Source organism: Salmo salar, chromosome ssa03 (assembly GCF_905237065.1).
Source record: "Salmo salar chromosome ssa03, Ssal_v3.1, whole genome shotgun sequence".
Classification (NCBI taxonomy): Eukaryota; Metazoa; Chordata; class Actinopteri; order Salmoniformes; family Salmonidae; genus Salmo; species Salmo salar.
The window spans coordinates 79,680,498-79,694,987 of NC_059444.1; positions in this window are offsets into that span (position 1 = coordinate 79,680,498).

Below are 14,490 nucleotides of genomic sequence, written 5' to 3' on the forward strand. Positions count from 1 at the left end.
TAAGGTCCCACAGTTCACAGTGCATGTCAGAGCAAAAACCAAGCCATGACGTCAATGGAATTGCCCGGAGAGCTCCGAGACAGGATTGTGTCGAGCACAGATCTGGGGAAGGGTACCAAAACATTTCTTGGGGATCTTCAATGCTGCAGAACACAGTGGCCTCCATCATTCTTAAATGGAAGAAGTTTGGAACCATCAAGACTGTTCCTAGAGCTGGCCGCCTGGCCAAACTGAGCAATCGGGGATAAGGGCCTAGGTCAGGGAGGTGACCAAGAACCCAATGGTCACTCTGACAGAGCTCCAGAGTTCCTCTGTGGAGATGGGAAAACCTTCCAGAAGGACAACCATCTCTGCAGCACTCCACCAATCAGGCCTTTATGGTAGAGTGGCCAGATGGAAGCCATTCCTCAGTAAAAGGCACATGACAGCCTGCTTGGAGTTTGCCAAAAGGCGCCTAAAGGACTCTCAGACCATGAGAAACAAGATTCTCTGGTCTGATGAAACCAAGATTGAACTCTTTGGCCTGAATGCCAAGCGTCACGTCTGGAGGAAACCTGGCATCATCTCTATGGTGAAGCATGGCAGCACCATGCTGTGGGGATTTTCTTTCAGCGGCAGAGACCGGGAAACTAGTCAGGATCGAGGGAAAGATGAACGGAGAAAAGTACACTGTGATCTTTGAATAAAACCTGCTCCGGAGGGCTCAGGTCCTCCTCAAACTGGGGTGAAGGTTCACCTTCCAATAGGGCAACGATCCTAAGCACACAGCCAAGACAACGCAGGAGTGGCTTCTGGACAAGTCTCTTAATATGCTTGAGTGGCCCAGCCAGAGCCCGGACTTGAACCCAATCGAACATCTCCGGAGAGACTTGAAAAAAGCTGTGCAGCAATGCTCCCCATCCAGCCTGACAGAGCTTGAGAGGATCTGCAGAGATAAATGAGAGAAAGTCCCCAAATACAGGTGTACCAAGCTTGTAGCGTCATACATAAGATGACTCGATGCTGTAGTCTCTGCCAAAGGTGCTTCAAGTTTCTAGCCACACCTATTGCTTACAGGTGTATACGATGTAGCACACAGCCCATGCAATCTCCATAGACGAACATTGGCAGTAGAATGGCCTTACTGAAGAGCTCAGTGACTACCAACCAGTCAGTTCATAAAATGTCTGCCCTGCTAGAGCTGCCCCGGTCACTGATATTGTGAAGTGGAATCGTCTAGGAGCAACAATGGCTCAGCCGCGAAGTGGTAGGCCACACAAGCTCACAGAACGGTACCGCAGAGTGCTGACGCGCGTATCGGATAAAAATAAATCATCCGTCCTCTGTTGCAACACTCAATACCAAATTCCAAACTGCCTCTGGAAACATCATCAAGACAATAACTTTCCATCGGGAGCTTCCTGAAATGAGTTTTCATGGCTGGGCAGCCGCACACAAGCCTAAGCTCACCATGCACAATGCCAAGCATCGGCTGGAGTGGTGTAAAGCTCGCCACCACTGGATACTGGAGCAGTGGAAACGCGTTCTCTGGACTGATTAATCACGCTTCTCCATCTGGCAGTCAGACGGAGGAATCTGGGTTTGGCGGATGCCAGGAGAACGCTACCTACCCCAATGCATAGTGCCAACTGTAGAGTTTGGTGGAGGAGGAATAATGGTCTGGGGCTATTTTTCATAGTTTCAGGCTAGGACCCTTAGTTCCAGTGAAGGGAAATCTTAACAATATAGCATACAGAGACATTCTAGACGATTCTGTGCTTCCAAATATGTGGCAACAGTTTGGGGAAGGCCCTTTCCTGTTTCAGCATGACAGTGACCCTAAGCACAAAGCGAAGTCCATACAAAAATGGTTTGGCGAGATCGGTGTGGAAGAACTTGACTGGCCTGCACAGAGCCCTGACCTCAACCCCATCCGAACATCTTTGGGACTGCGAGCCAGACCTCATCGCCTAACATCAGTGCCTGACCTCACTAATGCTCTTTTGGTCTCCGCAAAAATGTTCCAACATCTAGTGGAAAGCCTTCCCAGAAGAGTGGAGGCTGTTATAGCAGCAAAAGGGGGACCAATTCCATATTAGTGCCCATGATTTTGGAATGAGATGTTCGACGAGCAGGTGTCCACATACATTTGGTCATATAGTGTAGAGACTCTGAAGGTTCGTTCTGATATTTCTTAATTTCTTTCTTTTTACTTTGTGGATTGTGTGTATTGTTGTGTATTGCTAGTTATTACTGCACTGTTGGAGCTACTGTAGACACACAAGCATTTCACTGCACCTGCGATAGCATCTGCAAATCTGTGTACATAACCAATAAACATTGATTTGACAGCAGGTGTTCCATAACAGCATGTTACACCAATCCAGTCATGTCAGATCAGTGATTATTCCAACAAGTAATTGAAAATGACCCTAGAGATCAGTCTCCAGAAGGAAATGCCTTAAAGGAGAAGTTAACTTTATAGAGTCCAGATTTTTTTTTTTTATAGCAATTTCACTTGTTTTTGAGAAACTTACCCCAACCAGTGATACACACTTAAAATGTAAACAAGCATGACTGTCCGTCAATTTGGATAAAAGCGTCTACTAAATGGCACATATTATGTCATTATTACTTCCTCATGCTCGTTCTGCAGTGTCAGGGCTTAGATAAAACATCAACAAACATGTCCTTTCAGAAATGGCAACACTCTCAGTATAGTGATGCAGGTCTTTAGATGTAGTACACATGCAGTTGTGTCATTATTAACTTTTTCCGCAACGTTATATTCTATTTTGTGCGACTTAAGAGCTTTCCCCTATCATCTGTGATATTTCTCTGTGTAGCCTGAGCATGCGCACACGGAAATAATGGCATGAGTCGCACAAAATGGAATATTACAATGCGGATAATGTTCATAATGACACAATTCAATTATACCATAGACTTCTAGTCATTGCGCTAACGAGAGTTAGCGTTGCCTCGCGAAACTACCTTACTGCCACAATCCCGAAGTATCCCTTTAACTTTAAAGGAGATTTCGTCAGTGAGATAGTTTTGCGAGCCAATGCTAACTAGCGTTAGCGCAATGACTAGAAGTCTATGGTATCTGCTATGGGGAAGTAGATAGAGGGCCAAATTTCCAAAGTATCCTTTTTAACATGTTGGGACTGCAGGTTCAAACCAGTAGGGTGCAGATTCTAGAGTCAAATAGAGTCAAGCACGGCTACAGCACAGTTCCATTGTACACTCTTAGAAAAAAAGGTGCTACCTAGAACCTAAAAGGGTTCTTCGGCTGTCCCCATAAGAGAACCCTTTGAAGAACGCTTTTTGGTTTCATGTAGAACCATGTCCACAGAGGGTTCTACATGGAAACCAAAAGAGCTCTTCCCGGAACCATAAATGGTTCTACCTAGAACCAAAAAGGGTTCTCCTATGGGGACAGCTGAATAACCCTTTTAGGTTCTAGGTAGCACCTTTTTTTCTAAGAGTGTACTTACACTGACTTCATTGCCATTAAATGCCTGCCTTGTCGTAGACCATAATCTATGTACATGTGAAAACACGGAGGTGAATCCGTTTAGATGTCTTGTCTGCTCCACAGAGATATGATAATTACAGCACTACATGGAAATCCTCCTGGGATTTGGTCTTTTTGATCGTGTCAACCAAATCTAGAGTCACAGACAGCTAGCTGCATCGAACGGATCCTCAGTAGTGTTTTCAAACTTGAGAGGGAGCTCTGTCTGACTACAAAGAGTTCATTGATCATTGAGGAGTCCTGAGACCGTATTCATGAAGTGTCAGTAATGCTGTTCTAAGATCAGTTTTGCCTTTTAGACCATAATGAATTTGATTAAATTAACAGGGGGGACCTGATCCTAGATCAGCCTATGTGACGTTTTATGAATATGAAAGGGTCTTTACACTATAATCGCTTCCCTTTCCGCCATTCATGCAGACGGCGACCGCTTACTAATTCTGAGAGCTTGTTTTTTCTCATAGGCTCAGGCTAATTGCTGTGGTCCAATACCCATAGAGATAGCTTACTACACAGTATGTTCAAAGCAGACATGTGACAGACAAGGGACACTTGTTGCGTTTCAAGTCTTACCTCCCTTTCGTTTGATCACAAATGTTGTTTTGACGGCAGGAGCGGAACACATGACAAAGCTCTCTATGTGAACAATGCACGTTCTTCATTTGACTGTCTGACAGTGTGTGCGTGCGTGTGTGTGTGTGTGTGCGCATCTCTTTCTGTGTGAGTGACTGAGAGAATTTCAATAGAACACTGTTCTTTAATGTGACGTGTATGGAGTACTGGGGTGAGCTGAGTACTTGTACTGGAGTGAGCTGAGGACCTCACTCACACACAGATGAGAGAGATAAGAGATGAGGTAGTTCACGGTGCTCCAGATGTAAGGAGCCCCCCTACATAGATATACTCCCAATGCCGCTCTCACTTCCATAGAGATATTATGTCAAGAGCAGCCTGTGTGATCCTTCTCATTGTGGAAGTGCATAGATAATCATCAGAGGAGTCATCACAGATAGTGAATGGGGAATCAGGGAGCAGTACACTCTGTGGGGTTTGTTAAGAGGAAGATAGAGGAAGTGAGGAAGTACTGAAGGTGTGTGGGTGTTAGGGTAGGAGTGTGTGTGTGTGTGTGTGTGTGTGTGTGTGTGTGTGTGTCAAGTCCTCCTCTTGTTCACCATCCAAAGGACACAGGGACAACTCAATTTTCCAACTCAATCTTTTTTATTTTTAGTTTGCCTTCAGTTGGTTGGTCTGTCCAGTAAATTAGCCAGTAAATTAGCCAGTAAATTAGCCAGTAAATTAGGTTGTAAACCTTTAAAGACAGAACAAAAAGTTACCATCTTAATTAAACATTAAGGAACTTAAATTAGTTTAAACATTTAAATAACATTCTAAATAACTAAGATGAATTAACCATTTAAGCCTTTTACCATTGGCGTCTTTGGACTGAACCTGTGAGTGAACTTGGAGTTTTCCCTCTGAAGTTTGTTCTTCTGAATGACTGACACCCTCCATGCCTTCACAGGTGCTCCAAATAAGTGAAAATGATTGATCAGGTGACAAGCAGCCGGTTTGCTGCTGCTGGTGCACTCTGGGAAGTGTAGTTCTTTGACTCACTCCTGATATTCAGCTCAACACCTCCCACTTGAGCTCCTGGTTTTTTTCAAATCCAGAGAGGTCACAAGCCCTTCACACCTCTGTTTGTTCTTCAATGGGTAGTAGAATGACAAGTCGTCTGACATCTCTATGAAGAATTGTGCCTGGGATTTTGGTTTGAAGCCTCTTCGTTCTTTCACCGTTTGCTCTTGTGGGCCCTTTTTTGCTGTTTGACTTTGTGATGTGAACAGGATAGCTGGGAAAAGTCTTCACAAGCACATCTCTAACGATGCCTTTGCTGTCAGCATTGACACCGACCACTCTAGCCAGCTTGTACTGTCCTCTTAGCGCGTTTTGGTCAGCCAACCAGACCACATCTCCAACAGCAACATTTCGCCTTTTGGTGTGCCATTTGTTCCTTATGAACAGATTAGGTCCAGCCAATTGGCTCCACTTCTTCCAGAAACGGCTTACCTCTGCTTGAATATGTTTAAGTCTTTTGTAAGGGTTGCCATCAAACTGGAAATCTCCAGGGTCTCCCTTTGGATTGGTACGTCCTAAAAGCAGAGACTCTACACAGTCTTCTCTGCTTTGAGTTCTTGCATCAATGGGTCTCTCATTAGCAAGGTTGGCTGCCATGAAGAGAAAAGTTTGGAATTCTCCCCAAGTAAAACCACCATCTCCACCAAGGTTGCTCAACGCCCGCTTCACTACTTTGACAGCTGCCTCTGCGGCACCATTCCTATGGGGAGAGTCTGCAGGGTGGATCTTCCATGACCATTCTGTACCATGCTTGGCAGCTGTGTCTTCAAGTTCAGACTTATTTTGTTGGTTAAAGAATGTTTGAAGTGTGGGTTTGGCTCCCACAAAGTTTGTGCCAGGGTCTGACCAGAGTTTCCTGGGGTGTCCTCTCAGTGAAGTGAACCTTTGATAGGCTAGCAGGAATCCTTCAGATGACATGTCACTCACCACTTCAGTGTGTATGGCTCGGGAAGCCATACAGCAGAAGACTATTCCCCATACTTTGAGTCTAGTTCTCTTCTTGACCTCATCTTTCACTTCATAAGGGCCGAACAGGTCCATGGCGGTGAATTCAAAAGGTGCAGCTGGGCCTGTTCGCTCTAGAGGCAGGTCAGCCATGATTTGTTGACACTGTTTTGCCTTGTTCTTCCTGCAGACCAAACAGCTGTCAACCATTTTCTTGGCAAGTCTACGGCCTTTTATTACCCAGGCTTTCTTCCTCATCCGGAGAAGGGTTCCTGCCACTCCCTCGTGGTTTGCTTTGTGGGATTCTTGTGCCAGCAGTGTAGACACCCATGCGTCAAAGGGTAAAACTGGCACTGCTGTCTTATCTTCGTTGAATGTCTGAATTCTGCCTCCACAAACTAGCAGCCCAGACTTCACATCTTTGTACACTGTCAGTCTGCTTACATTTACATTTAAGTCATTTAGCAGACGCTCTTATTCAGAGCGACTTACAAATTGGTGCATTCACCTTATGATATCATGATGCTTAGAGTTGTGTCTGAAAAATCTGTACCTTCTTGAGCTGCGAGAAAAAGGTCTTAGAATGCATCTTCATGTTCTTTGACAGTCGGCACAGCGTGCTTGGGTGATCTTACCTCCCTCTTTGCCTGTTTAGGGGCCCGGCCCTTCCTCTTCAGCCACTGTTTGGCTGCTAGACAAACCCAGGCAACGACTCTCACCAGTTTCGACAGGCTACTGAATCTTCTTACTTCCACAAGATCTTTAACCCAACCAGTGGGCTTCCTTCTAAGAAGAGTTGGGTTCACCACAGGTATTCCCTCTTGAGTTTCACTCTTTGGACTTTCCTGAGTGCCTTGTAGGTCTTCTTTCTGCTGACTACTTCTCACTTCAGCTCTTGTCAATGCACCTGAGAATGCCTTCCTCTGGAGCTTGTTTACACTCTCCCTGGCATGAGCTGCAACCTCTCCAGCTGATTTTATAGGCCACTCCTCCACTGGCCACTTTAGGAACTCTGGTCCCTCTTGCCATGTGGAATTCTCCTTCAAATCTTCAGGAGCACCCCCTCTTGTTATGATGTCAGCTATGTTTAGATCCCCACGGATCCACCACCAGTCTTGCACTTGTCCAGCCTTCTGGATTTCACCCACTCTGTTTGCAAAGAAGGTTTTGTACCCATAACTGACTCTTTGAATGGCTCCCAAGACCGTTTGACTGTCAAGTAGATGGAACCATCTCTCGATCTTCATTCGAGCATGCTTTTCCACATACTTCCTGATCCTGGCTGCGAAGACAGCACCACAGATCTCAGCTTTTACAGCGTCTCCCTTCTGATCCAGGGGTGTCAGCTTGGCTTTTCGAACTTTAGTGCCTTGACTTGTCTCCCATCTTAAGTACATCACAGCTCCATAGGTTTTATCACTTCCATCAGAGAATGTGATGCCCCACGGTTTCCCTTCCCAGCCAGCTGGTGTGAGGCTCCTGTGGAATTTCACCTCTCCAAGCTGCACATATTCTTCAAAAAGCGGGATGGCTTCTTCCCTGAGGCTTTCTGAGAGAGGTTGGTCCCAGGTTTCTTGGGTTAGTTTCCCACCCCTCCCTCTTGGAATGCTTTTCGAACAAGAATTGCTCCCTTCTGTTTGGCAGGTGTAACTAAGCCAATTGGGTCGTACAGTCCAGCCACTTGGCTTAAGAGGGCCCTCCTAGTCAGTGGGTTAGGTGTCTCAGTTCTCACCTCCTCCTTGAGAAGATTTTTCCCAACTCTCATCTTCTTTTTCCTTTTTGAAAAGTTAACTGAGGTTAACATGTAGAGCTTGTCTTCATCCATTCGGTAGCCGATACCCAAGGCTTTGTTGTCTTCGTCCCTCATTTGATTTGGAAGAATTAAGGTTTTACTTTGTGCCTTTGATAGACCCTCCACCTCCATTCCTTGCCTCCCACTTTGCCCTGACCGGACCCATGGTTTGAGGAAGAACCCTCCAGCTTTCAAGATCTCTTCTACATTTGCTGTGATTTTGTCAAGTTTATCCAGGTCATTTTGGGAGGTTAAGAGGTCATCCACATAACTGTCCTCTTCAATGACTCTGCGCTCATCCTCCAAGTGAAGAAAGTTGGGCAGGCGTGCTGTTTCTCTCATAGCCAACTGAGCAATGCAACCAGCAGGTCTGTCCCCAATGTTGACTCTGGTTATTGCATATTCACTTATCTCTTCAACTGGGCTGTCCCTCCAGAGGAACCTGTGAAGGTGCATCTCACGCTCCTTCAGCCATACAGAGTTGTACATCTTTTTGATGTCTCCTAGAGATGCATACGTCCCCTCTCTGAACCTCAGCAAGACAGCTCTTATAGGGTTGAGAATGTCTGGTCCCTTCAGAAGAAGATCATTCATACTCACGCCTTTGTATTTCTGGCTACTATTCCATACAATACGAACCGGTGTTGTTACCGAATGAGGGTTTGGTGCCACCACGTGGCTTACGTACCACACTGGTCCATTCCACTCGTCCATGATTTTGTTGGTGAGTTTTATGGCTGCGCCTCGCTCGACCATTTCATGGATTTGGGTAGCATATGCGACTTTCCAGTCTGGCTCTCTGCTTAGTTGTTTTTCCATCCTTATTAAGAAACAAGCCTGGACTGCACTTTTGTTATTCGGGAGAGAGGCTGGATCTACCGTCCAAGGATACTTTGCATCCCAATGTGGAGCCGGTGTGTGAGCATCCCCCTTCTCGTAGGTGAGGCCTCCTTTAATGATCTCCAGTTCCCTCTCCTCTGCCAGGGTCATTTCTTTTCCTCCCGGTGGACAGTTTCCACATCGGCATCCTCCACATCTTGGCTCACATGCAGCTCCGATGCTGTCCCAGTGCCACCACTCAAGGAACTCACGCTTACTGGCAGCTGTAAATTTGGTCAGAGTCACATCCTCCTGCTGTAGCTGGGCTGTGTCAGTAGTTGGACTTGTGATTTCTTGATATTTGACAGCTGCTGTCCTCATGGAGCGAGCAAAGTATGTTTTGGACTCATATAGTGCAACCTCCACTTCTTCAAATAAGTCGGGATGTGCTCCACCCACTGTTTTCCCCAGTGGACCCTCCCACAAGACGAGGTCTCCCATGATTTTTACCCTCTGGGGAGCGAGTCTTCCCTCTCGGTGGCTAATGAGAAGTTCGACCTCTTCTGGCCTTTCCAACTCTGTAAGTTTGACTTCTGGGAAGAATTTTTTCAACTTCTCAGGTTCAATTACTTGATGCACTCTGGCGATTTCATCCAAGCCGTAGCAGACCATTTCATGAGCTCTCTCTGTCCCTTTAGGTGTCTTGACTCTGAGGAGATACCTTAGTGTGTTCACTTTCATGGTCATACCACCAACCCCATGAACAACTAAAGTTATCTTCTCATGTCTTAACCTCAGTCTTTTCAGCAGCCTTATGGGTAATGTAGTTTGTGTCTGAAGCAAGGTCAATTAAAGTCCCAATCTTCTGCCCTGCGTTCGCCGTGACTTGCATCAACATCATGATGACAGGAAGTTCAGTGAGCCCATTTCTCTGCAGTAGCTCAGACTGGCCTGAAGCATCGAGTGTCGCTGCGGTTTTGTTGGTGTTGGTGAAAGCCTTTCTGCATCGATCTGCCATTTCCTGGGAAAGTTCAGACAAGATCTTCTCTTGTTCCTCTGTTAGCTTGCTTTCACCTTTGCCGTCTCTTCCACTCTTTCTCTCTTCCCCTCTTTTGACTTCTCCTTTTGGGCAGAGGAAAAAATGGTGGTCTGGGGCACCACCTTCCCTTTTACAGTCTTTGTTTCTGCATAGGAAAGTGTCTCTGCAGTATCCATCTTCATCATGGCATCCGAGACATTTTCTGCATGCTCCCAGCTTTCTTAATACAGTTTTCTTTTCCGGTAGCTTAAGTCTTTTGAACTTTCTACAGAAGAAGATCTTGTTTTTGTGCCCACTATCACCACATACACCACATACCTCATCAAGCTCTTCTTTCCTTGTGGTTTTTGTTGAGGCAATCTTTCTGTCATACTTCTTGTCCAAACGATCCGATTTTTCCACCTTCTCCTCCGTTCTGAGCTGTTCAAGTCTCTCCAGTATTCCTTCTTGACTTTTCAGGAACTTCAAGAGCATGACAAAGTGGTTGTCTGATGTGACATCGTTTCTGGGTTCAACCATGAACATAACCCAGTCTCTTTTAATGAAGTCAGGCAACTTGCTTTCAATGGATCTAATTACCAGTGGGTTATTTATGGCTCCAGAGTTTCCTAACTCTGTGAGATCTGCTAGAGCCTTCTCCACTGACTGTATGAGATCAATGACCTTTCTTGGTTGGTTCCCTTTCACATGTGGCATCTTCTCCAGCTCTTCCAGGATTTCCACTATGATGGTTGACTTGTTGCCATACCTGTTCTCCAGGACTCTGAACATGTCATCGGCAGTGGTGTAGGTTGAAAGTCTGAGGTCTTTTGAGATTTTGTCATCCACACTCTCCAGGAGTTGAATTTTCTTAACTTCAGTTGATCCGGATGGCTCTCCCTGCTTTTGCAGGCTTTCCCAGTCTTTCCTCCATCTGTGATATTCTCTCCTGCTTCCATTGAAGATAGGTAGAGAGATTGGCTTGATTCTCACTATTGGTGTGGATGTTGCCGGTTGGTGTAGTAGTTTCACTCCTGTGCCTCGCTCATTGGTCGTCCGTGCAGTGGCAAATTCAGGTCTCCTTGACTCAAGCCTGTAGTAGAATGCGCTTACGTCCTTGACTCTTCCATCTAATTCGTCTTTTAATTCTACAGGGATCCATCGCTCCCATGATGACATTGCTGAGATGGCCTCTTTTATCCTCTTGTCCAAGAGAGCGAGGTGCACTTCATAGCCCTCTAAATTGGCACTTTCCACTGGTACATAAGCCGCTTTATCATTGGCTTTTTCTGCTTCCAGGATTGCCACAAGAAGTTCACTCCTTCCATACCTCAACCACAGGTTTGTTTGAACAATGTCTCTTATTTCCGCCAACTTTGTTTCACCTTCATTTACAGATCTATCAATGTCAGCCTCTTGCTGTTCATTAAGACCTGGTTCCTCATCCTCAGTCATGTCAGCCTCCAGTCCAATCCTGTAGTCATCGTTGGCATCGAGCATCTTTCTGAAACAATCTGAAAGCTTAGCGAATTCCTCCTTTAACTCCACTTGAAGCATGCTGCTTGCTCCTCTTGAAATGAAGTTGGCTTGTCTGGTGAAGCTGCTTTTTGCAGTGGTCCTCTCCTTTTTGAGCTGCTGGACCGACTTCCCCAGGACATCTTCCGCCATCTTGACTTCCTCTGCGTCAACAGCTTATTTCTGGATCTGAAGCCGTTTATCCTCAGGGCCAGGCCGCTCCGCGTGGTTTACAACTGTCAAGTCCTCCTCTTGTTCACCATCCAAAGGACACAGGGACAACTCAATTTTCCAACTCAATCTTTTTTATTTTTAGTTTGCCTTCAGTTGGTTGGTCTGTCCAGTAAATTAGCCAGTAAATTAGCCAGTAAATTAGCCAGTAAATTAGGTTGTAAACCTTTAAAGACAGAACAAAAAGTTACCATCTTAATTAAACATTAAGGAACTTAAATTAGTTTAAACATTTAAATAACATTCTAAATAACTAAGATGAATTAACCATTTAAGCCTTTTACCATTGGCGTCTTTGGACTGAACCTGTGAGTGAACTTGGAGTTTTCCCTCTGAAGTTTGTTCTTCTGAATGACTGACACCCTCCATGCCTTCACAGGGGCTCCAAATAAGTGAAAATAATTGATCAGGTGACAAGCAGCCGGTTTGCTGCTGCTGGTGCACTCTGGGAAGTGTAGTTCTTTGACTCACTCCTGATATTCAGCTCAACTGTGTGTGTGTGTGTGTGTGAGTGAGAGAGAGAGAAAAAGTGCAGGTGACATGTTTACACATAACAGTCTTTTGGGCAGCCTCTCTAAAGCTAGCGGAAATAATAAATGAAATTCTGCCACTTTTGAACATCATATAATCTCCAGCACCAAAGCAGTGTCTAGATATGTGAAAACAGTGAGTTATGATCTGTGGTTAAAAAGATAAGAAGGTCCTAAAAAAATATCTGTCTGTGACATCACAGGGTAGCATTCAAAGTAAAAAACGGTTATTTTCAAAACCTGCGTCGAGTTTCTAGCGCAAGGCAGGGCATTTTCTTGCTCCCCACGTCACCGTGAATCTCATAGTGTTTGAAAATCACTGTTTTGAAATGATTTCATTGGGTAGTACTTTTTCACTTTTGTCTACAAAACTAAACAATTTGCCGTTTTCACAACACTGGTATTGTGCTGGAGATAATGAAAAGGAGGTTGAAAAGTGGTGGAGTTGCCTTTTAAGTCCCGAAGCTCTTTCACAGACCTTTAAATAGATTGTGCTGCGTTGCGCAATACCTGGCCCGTTGACGTCAACAGCATAGATGGGAGCTATTGTAGAGAGAGGAGAAGATCAACATAGTAATGGCCTCCAGCTCCAGGTCATCGTGCTAATTTTAGGCTCATACCTTGGCAAGAGAATTTGTTATTACTGGCAGTGAAAAGTGTAAATTGAATTTCATATAAAGTGCTGTGTAGGTTCCATTTCAATTCCACACGGGAGATGAGTAACACCACACAAGGGGCTGGAAACCTTTCTTCAGCTGGTGCTGAACAAAACCAACCAACACTCAAGCTACATAATGTACTACCTTGAGAAAAACAACTTCCAGAGTAAAGTACAACCTACCAGTTATTCATTATGTAGAATCTGTTAGCGTCAACTTCAAGTTGCCCTTGAGTCTCCTGGAGGAGCCTTGGCATCCTGACTGAGTCAGACTTACCCACTCACATCAATCATGGCGATTGGATGATGGGCATCAACACAGCTGTTCCAATCTGTGCCTGTCCACACTTCCATTTGTACCTACTGTGCCATGCTTCAGCCATCTGCCTCAATGTTTACTTTCCATAAAGCCTGACTGAAATATATTCTAAAATTACAATTACCAGGCACTCACTTGTTTTGACTTGCATTTCACTGTGTGAGAATGTGTTGTTTAAAGTGTTAATTCGTGCATAGTAACTCCTTACTTCTACATCAGTGACAAGCACCTATAGTTCTTTACACAGCTGTAGACAATGTATTTACCTACACACATGTATGACTGTTTTACCCATATACAGTGCATTCGGAAAGTATTCCGAACCGTTGACTTTTTCCACATTTTGTTATGTTACAGCCTTATTTTAAAATTGATAAAAAATGTTCCCTCATCAATCTATACACAATACCCAATGACAAAGCAATACCCAATATCACATTTACTTAAGTATTCAGACGCTTTTCTCATTAATTTGTTGAAGCACCTTTGGCAGCAATTACAGCCTTGAGTTTTCTTGGGTATGACGCCACATGTTCGATCTGGTTCAAGTCAGGGATCTGGCTGGGCTACTCAAGAACATTCAGAGATTTGTCCCGAAGCCACTCCTGCGTTGTCTTGGCTGTGTGCTTAGGGTCGTTGTCCTGTTGGAAGGTGAACCTTCGCCTCAGTCTGAGGTCCTGAGCGCTCTGGAGCAGGTTTTCATCAAGGATCTCTCTGTACTTTGCTCCATTCATCTTTCCCTCAATCCTGACTAGTCTCCCAGTCCCTGCCACTGACAAACATCCCCACAGCATGATGCTGCCACCAACATTTTTTAAAATGTATTTATTTAAGCTTCATTTAACTAGGCAAGTCAGTTAAGAGCAAATTCGTAGTTACAATGACGGCCTACCAAAAGGCAAATGGTCTCCTGCGTTAGACGGGGGTTGAATAAAAAAAAATATATATATATATATATATATATATATATAAATATCGGACAAAACACACATCATGACAAGAACGACCCAGGGATGTGTGTGCTTTGGGGACCTTTAACAGAATGTTACTGGCAGAACAGGTGTTGTATGTGGAGGATGAGGGCTGCAGTAGATATCTCAGTTAGGGGGGAGTGAGGCCTTAGAGGATTTTATAAATAAGCATCAATCAGTGGGTTTTGCGGTTTTGTGTCCTATAAGGAGCATTGGTGGCAAATTTGATGGCCGAATGGTAAAGAACATCTAGCCGCTCGAGAGCACCATTACCTGCCGATCTATAAATGATGTCTCCGTAATCTAGCATGGGTAGGATGGTCATCTGAATCAGGGTTAGTTTGGCAGCTGGGGTGAAAGAGGAGCAATTACGATAGAGGAAACCAAGTCTAGGTTTAACTTTAGCCTGCAGCTTTGATATGTGCTGAGAGAAGGACAATTTACCATCTAGCCATACTCCCAAGTACTTGTCTGAGGTGACTACCTCAAGCTCTAAACCCTCAAGAGGTAGCAATCACACCTGTTGGGAGAGGGGAG